Source organism: Nothobranchius furzeri, unplaced genomic scaffold (assembly GCF_043380555.1).
Source record: "Nothobranchius furzeri strain GRZ-AD unplaced genomic scaffold, NfurGRZ-RIMD1 Scf032, whole genome shotgun sequence".
NCBI lineage: Eukaryota > Metazoa > Chordata > Actinopteri > Cyprinodontiformes > Nothobranchiidae > Nothobranchius > Nothobranchius furzeri.
In genome coordinates, this window is record NW_027223049.1 from 147,575 (window position 1) to 155,074 (window position 7,500).

Genomic DNA, 7,500 nt, shown 5'->3' on the forward strand with positions numbered 1-7,500 from the left:
GTCTAAAGGATGACCATTAGTTGTGGTTCTCGCCCCGGGACTTGGGTCAGAGTATAGCCCAAGTGGAGCACTTGTGTCGGCCTAGGGAGGCTGTGCCGGGCCCCACTGGAGGTCTAAAGGATGACCATTAGTTGTGGTTCTCGCCCCGGGACTTGGGTCAGAGTATAGCCCAAGTGGAGCACTTGTGTCGGACTAGGGAGGCTGTGCCGGGCCCCCTGGAGGTCTAAAGGATGACCAGTAGTTGTGGTTCTCGCCCCGGGACTTGGGTCCGAGTATAGCCCAAGTGGAGCACTTGTGTCGGACTAGGGAGGCTGTGCCGTGCCCCCTGGAGGTCTAAAGGATGACCAGTAGTTGTGGTTCTCACCCCGGGTCGTGGGTCCGAGTCTGGCCCGAGTAGAGCACTTTGGTCGGCTACCGGGGGGTGTGCCGTGCCCCCTGGAGGTCTAAAGGATGACCAGTAGTTGTGGTTCTCGCCCCGGGACTTGGGTCCGAGTATAGCCCAAGTGGAGCACTTGTGTCGGACTAGGGAGGCTGTGCCGTGCCCCCTGGAGGTCTAAAGGATGACCAGTAGTTGTGGTTCTCACCCCGGGTCGTGGGTCCGAGTATAGCCCAAGTGGAGCACTTGTGTCAGACTAGGGAGGCTGTGCCGTGCCCCCTGGAGGTCTAAAGGATGACCAGTAGTTGTGGTTCTCACCCCGGGTCGTGGGTCCGAGTCTGGCCCGAGTAGAGCACTTTGGTCGGCTACCGGGGGGTGTGCCGTGCCCCCTGGAGGTCTAAAGGATGACCAGTAGTTGTGGTTCTCGCCCCGGGACTTGGGTCAGAGTATAGCCCAAGTGGAGCACTTGTGTCGGACTAGGGAGGCTGTGCCGTGCCCCCCGGAGGTCTAAAGGATGACCATGAGGTCAAAAGGATGACCAGTAGTTGTGGTTCTCGCCCCGGGACTTGGGTCAGAGTATAGCCCAAGTGGAGCACTTGTGTCGGCCTAGGGAGGCTGTGCCGGGCCCCCTGGAGGTCTAAAGGATGACCAGTAGTTGTGGTTCTCGCACCGGGACTTGGGTCAGAGTACAGCCAAAGTGGAGCACTTGTGTCGGTCTAGGGAGGCTGTGCCGGGCCCCCTGGAGGTCTAAAGGATGACCAGTAGTTGTGGTTCTCGCCCCGGGCCGTGGGTCTGAGTATGGCCCAAGTGGGGCACTTGCGTCGGACTGGGGAGGCTCTGCCGCGCCCCCTGGAGGTCAAAAGGATGACCAGTAGTTGTGGTTCTCACCCCGGGTCGTGGGTCCGAGTCTGGCCCGAGTAGATCACTTTGGTCGGCTACCGGGGGGTGTGCCGTGCCCCCTGGAGCCATGGGAGTGAGCTCCAGCAGACTGGTATTTTTCGGAGAACCAGGCCCACACTCCTCAGACTTTGTGCCCAGGGACAGGCCACCAAAATCGGCCGCGGCTCGTGCACTTTGCCCCTGCGTTTCTCCCAGAACCAGAGCCGGAAAAATCCCAAAATTGATGCCCAGAGATAGTCGACTCTGCCTGGAATAGATTGCCACCCAAACCCGCCAACTCACGCTGGTTTTCCGATGGCCTCACCTACTAACCCGAGCATGGTCATCGCTCGCACCTTCCAAAACCTCCAGGGGCGCAGGCACTTTTCATTTACTGGCCATAAGGCCGACCGCCTTAAGCGTTAAGCGATAAGCGAAAGGCTTAGTTTGGACTTAGTTTTTGGAGCGACGAGGTCGCCGTTTTGTCAATTCTGAACCGATTTTCACGCGGTTTTCGACTGCCTGCGCCTGGGGAGCCGCCCAGAAGCCCCAGGCAGTGTTCTGGGTGGACTTCCGGACCGGTCCGGACCCGGTACCGGCCGGGGGAACCGCACCACGCCTCTCGGGCGTTTCTACACCGATTTTCGCGGGGTTTTCGACTGCATAGACGGGGCCACCTGCTGCAGGGCCCGAGGGAGGGCCTGCCTGAGCTGGGTCCGACGCAGGGCCCGGTTCCTGGAGCCCGCTGGGGGGGGGGGGGGGGGGGGGTTCTCTAAGGCTCACGGCGGGCTGCTGAGGGGCCGGATCGGATGCAGACAGGCGCTCCTCTGCCCAGGTCTTTGCTCCCCTGCCCCACTAGGAATGGAAGACACACTGCCAACAGCTTCTGGAGGGTGATGGGCCCTGCTGCAGACCAGGTCCGACCCAGGTTTCAGCTATCCCACCCCGCAGGGACTTAAAGACACACTGCCATCAGCTTCTGGAGGCTGCTGAGCTCTACTATAGAGCAGGTCCGACCCAGGTTTCAGCTCCTGCAGCCCACTAGGACTTAAACACACACTGCCATCAGCGTCTGGATGGTGATGGGCCCTGCTGCAGACCAGGTCCGACCCAGGTATCAGCTCCTGCACCCCGCAGGGAATTGAAGACACACTGCCATCAGCTTCTGGAGGCTGCTGAGCTCTGCTATAGACCAGGTCCGACCCAGGTTTCAGCTCCTGCACCCCGCAGGGAACTAAACACACACTGCCATCTGCAACTGGAGGCTGCTGAGCCCTGCTGCAGACCAGGTCCGACCCAGGTTATGGCTCTCCCACCCCCCTGGGACTTAAACACACACAGCCATCAGCTTCTGGATGGTGATGGGCCCTGCTGCAGACCAGGTCCGACCCAGGTTTCTGCTCCTCAACCCCGCAGGGAATTAAAGACACACTGCCATCAGCTTCTGGAGGCTGCTGAGCTCCGCTGCAGGCCAGGTCCGACCCAGGTTACAGCTCTCCCACCCCGCAGGGAATTAAAGACACACTGCCATCAGCTTCTCGATGCTGCTGAGGCCTGCTATAGACCAGGTCCGACCCAGGTTTCTGCTCCTGCACCCCGCATGGACTTAAACCCACACTGCCATCGGATTCTGGAGGCTGCTGAGCCCTGATGCAGACCAGGTCCGACCCAAGTTTCAGCTCTCCCACCCCGCAGGGGATCAAACACACACTGCCATCAGCTGCTGGAGGCTGCTGAGCTCTGCTATAGACCAGGTCCGACCCAGGTTTCAGCTCTCCCACCAGGCAGGGACTTAAACACACACTGCCATCAGCTGCTGGAGGCTGCTGAGCTCTGCCATAGACCAGGTCCGACCCAGGTTTCAGCTCCTGCACCCCGCAGGGACTTAAACACACGCAGCCATCAGCTGCTGGAGGCTGCTGAGCTCTGCTATAGACCAGGTCCGACCCAGGTTTCAGCTCTCACACCAGGCAGGGACTTAAACACACACTGCCGTCAGCTTCTGGAGGCTGCTGAGCCCTGCTGCAGACCAGGTCCGACCCAGGTCTCAGCTCTCCCACCCCGCAGGGACTTAAACACACACTGATATCAGCTTCTGGAGGCTGCTGAGCTCTTCTATAGACCAGGTGCGACCCAGGTTTCTGCTCCTCCACCCCGCAGGGAACTAAACACACACTGCCATCAGCTTCTGGAGGCTGCTGAGCTCTGTTACAGACCAGGTCCGACCCAGGTTTCAGCTCTCCCACCAGGCAGGGTCTTAAAGACACACCGCCATCAGCGTCTGGAGGCTGCGGAGCTCTACTATAGACCAGGTCCGACCCAGGTTTCAGCTCCTCCACCCCGCCATAAGCTGCTGGAGGCTGGCTTCCGCTCCTCCACCCCGCCATCAGCTGCTGGGGGCTGGCTGGCTGCTGGAGGCTGGCTGCTGCTGCTGCTGCTCCTCCACCACGCCATCAGCAGCTGGAGGCTGCTGAGCTCTGCTATAGACCAGGTCCGACCCAGGTTTCAGCTCTCCCACCAGGCAGGGACTTAAACACACACTGCCATCAGCAACTGGAGGCTGCTGAGCTCTGCTGCAGACCAGGTCCGACCCAGCTTTCAGCTCCTGCACCCCGCAGGGACTTAAACACACACTGCCACCAGCTTCTGGAGGGTGATGGGCCCTGCTGTGGACCAGGTCCGACCCGGATATCAGCTCTCCCACCAGGCAGGGACTTAAACACACACTGCAATCAGCTGCTGGAGGCTGCTGAGCTCTTCTATAGACCAGGTCCGACCCAGGTTTCAGCTCTCCTACCAGGCAGGGACTTAAACACACACTGCCATCAGCTTCTGGAGGCTGCCGAGCCCTGCTGCAGACCATGTCCGACCCAGGTTTCAGCTCTCCCACCAGGCAGGGACTTAGAGGCACGCTGCCATCAGCTTCTGGAGGCTGCTGAGCTCTGCCATAGACCAGGTCCGACCCAGGTTTCAGCTCCTGCACCCCGCAGGGACTTAAACACACGCAGCCATCAGCTGCTGGAGGCTGCTGAGCTCTGCTATAGACCAGGTCCGACCCAGGTTTCAGCTCTCCCACCAGGCAGGGACTTAGAGGCACGCTGCCATCAGCTTCTGGAGGCTGCTGAGCTCTGCCATAGACCAGGTCCGACCCAGGTTTCAGCTCCTGCACCCCGCAGGGACTTAAACACACGCAGCCATCAGCTGCTGGAGGCTGCTGAGCTCTGCTATAGACCAGGTCCGACCCAGGTTTCAGCTCTCACACCAGGCAGGGACTTAAACACACACTGCCATCAGCTGCTGGAGGCTGCTGAGCTCTGCTATAGACCAGGTCCGACCCAGGTTTCTGCTCCTCCACCCCGCAGGGAATTAAAGACACACTGCCATCAGCTTCTGGATGGTGATGGGCCCTGCTGCAGACCAAGTCCGACCCGGGTTACAGCTCTCCCACCAGGCAGGGAATTAAACACACACTGCCATCAGCTTCTGCTGGCTGCTGAGCTCTGCTGCAGACCAGGTCCGACCCAGGTTTCAGCTCCTGCACCCCGCAGGGAACTAAACACACACTGCCATCACCTTCTGCTGGCTGCTGAGCCCTGCTGCAGACCAGGTCCGACCCAGGTTTCAGCTCCTGCACCCCGCAGTGGATTAAAGACACACTGCCATCAGGTTCTGGAGGCTGCTGAGCTCTGCTGCAGACCAGGTCCGACCCAGGTTATGGCTCTCCCACCCCGCAGGGACTTAAACACACACCGCCGTCAGCTTCTGGATGGTGATGGGCCCTGCTGCAGACCAGGTCCGACCCACGTTTCAGCTCTCCCACCCCGCAGGGGATGAAACACACACTGCCATCAGCTTCTGGAGGCTGCTGAGCTCTGCTAAAGACCAGGTCCGACCCAGCTTTCAGCTCTCCCACCAGGCAGGGAGTTAAAGACACACTGTCATCGGCTTCTGGAGGGTGCTGAGCCCTGCTGCACACCAAGTCTGACCCAGGTTTCAGCTCATCCACCCCGCAGGGACCTAAACACACACTGCCATCAGCTTCTGAGTGGTAATGGGCCCTGCTGCAGACCAGGTCCGACCCAGGTTTCAGCTCCTCCACCCCGCCATCACCAGCTGGAGGCTGGCTGCTGCTCCTGCACCCTGCCATCAGCTGCTGGAGGCTTCTGTTCCTCCACCCCGCCATCAGCAGCTGGAGGCTGGCTGCTGGAGGCTGGCTGCTGCTCCTCCACCCCGCCATCAGCTGCTGGAGGCTGGCTGCTGCTCCTGCACCCCGCCATCAGCTGCTGGAGGCTGGCTGCTGGAGGCTGGCTGCAGCTCCTCCACCCCACCATCAGCTGCTGGACGCTGGCTGCAGCTCCTGCACCCCGCCATCAGCTGCTGGAGGCTGGCTTCTGCTCCTCCACCCCGCCATCAGCTGATGGAGGCTGCCTGCTTCTCCACCCCGCCATCACTAGCTGGAGGCTGGCTGCTGGAGGCTGGCTGCAGCTCCTCCACCCCGCCATCAGCTGCTGGAGGCTGGCTGCTGCTCCTGCACCCCGCCATCAGCTGCTGGAGGCTGGCTGCTGCTCCTCCACCCAACCATCAGCTGCTGGACGCTGGCTGCAGCTCCTCCACCCCACCATCAGCTGCTGGACGCTGGCTGCAGCTCCTCCACCCCGCCATCAGCTGCTGGAGGCTGCCTGCAGCTCCTGCACCCCGCCATCAGCTGCTGGAGGCTGCCTGCAGCTCCTGCACCCCGCCATCACCAGCTGGAGGCTGGCTTCTGCTCCTACACCCCGCCATCAGCTGATGGAGGCTGCCTGCTTCTCCACCCCGCCATCACTAGCTGGAGGCTGGCTGCTGGAGGCTGGCTGCAGCTCCTCCACCCCACCATCAGCTGCTGGACGCTGGCTGCAGCTCCTGCACCCCGCCATCAGCTGCTGGAGGCTGCCTGCAGCTCCTGCACCCCGCCATCACCAGCTGGAGGCTGGCTTCTGCTCCTCCACCCCGCCATCAGCTGATGGAGGCTGCCTGCTTCTCCACCCCGCCATCACTAGCTGGAGGCTGGCTGCTGGAGGCTGGCTGCAGCTCCTCCACCCCGCCATCAGCTGCTGGAGGCTGGCTGCTGCTCCTCCACCCAACCATCAGCTGCTGGACGCTGGCTGCAGCTCCTCCACCCCACCATCAGCTGCTGGACGCTGGCTGCAGCTCCTCCACCCCACCATCAGCTGCTGGACGCTGGCTGCAGCTCCTCCACCCCGCCATCACCAGCTGGAGGCTGCCTGCTGCTCCTCCACCCCGCCATCAGCTGATGGACGCTGGCTGCAGCTCCTCCACCCCGCCATCTGCTGCTGGAGGCTGGCTGGCCGCTGGAGGCTGGCTGCTGCTCCCACACACCGCCATCAGCTGCTGGAGGCTGGCTGGCTGCTGGAGGCTGGCTGCTGCTGCTCCTCCTCCCCGCCATCACCAGCTGGAGGCTGGCTGCTGCTCCTACACCCCGCCATCAGCTGATGGAGGCTGCCTGCTCCTCCGCCCCGCCATCACCAGCTGGAGGCTGGCTGCTGGAGGCTGGCTGCAGCTCCTTCACCCCGCCATCACCAGCTGGAGGCTGGCTTCTGCTCCTGCACCCCGCCATCAGCTGCTGGAGGCTGGCTTCTGCTCCTCCACCCCGCCACCAGCTGCTGGAGGCTGGCTGCTGCTCCTGCACCCCGCCATCAGCTGCTGGAGGCTTCTGTTCCTCCACCCCGCCATCAGCAGCTGGAGGCTGGCTGCTGGAGGCTGGCTGCTGCTCCTCCACCCCGCCATCAGCTGATGGACGCTGGCTGCAGCTCCTCCACCCCGCCATCACCAGCTGGAGGCTGCCTGCTGCTCCTCCACCCCGCCATCAGCTGCTGGAGGCTGGCTGCTGCTCCTGCACCCTGCCATCAGCTGCTGGAGGCTGGCTGCTGCTCCTCCACCCCACCATGACCTGCTGGAGGCTGGCTGCAGCTCCTCCACCCCGCCATCAGCTGCTGGAGGCTGGCTGCAGCTCCTCCACCCCACCATCAGCCGTTGGAGGCTGGCTGCTGCTCCTCCACCCTGACATCACCAGCTGGAGGCTTCTGTTCCTCCACCCCACCATCAGCAGCTGGAGGCTGGCTGCTTGAGGCTGGCTGCTGCTCCCCCACCCCGCCATCACCTGCTGGAGGCTTCTGCTCCTCCACACCGCCACCAGCTGCCTGTGGTGAACCGCTGACGACCAGCCCAGGCCCACGTCTCACCTCTCC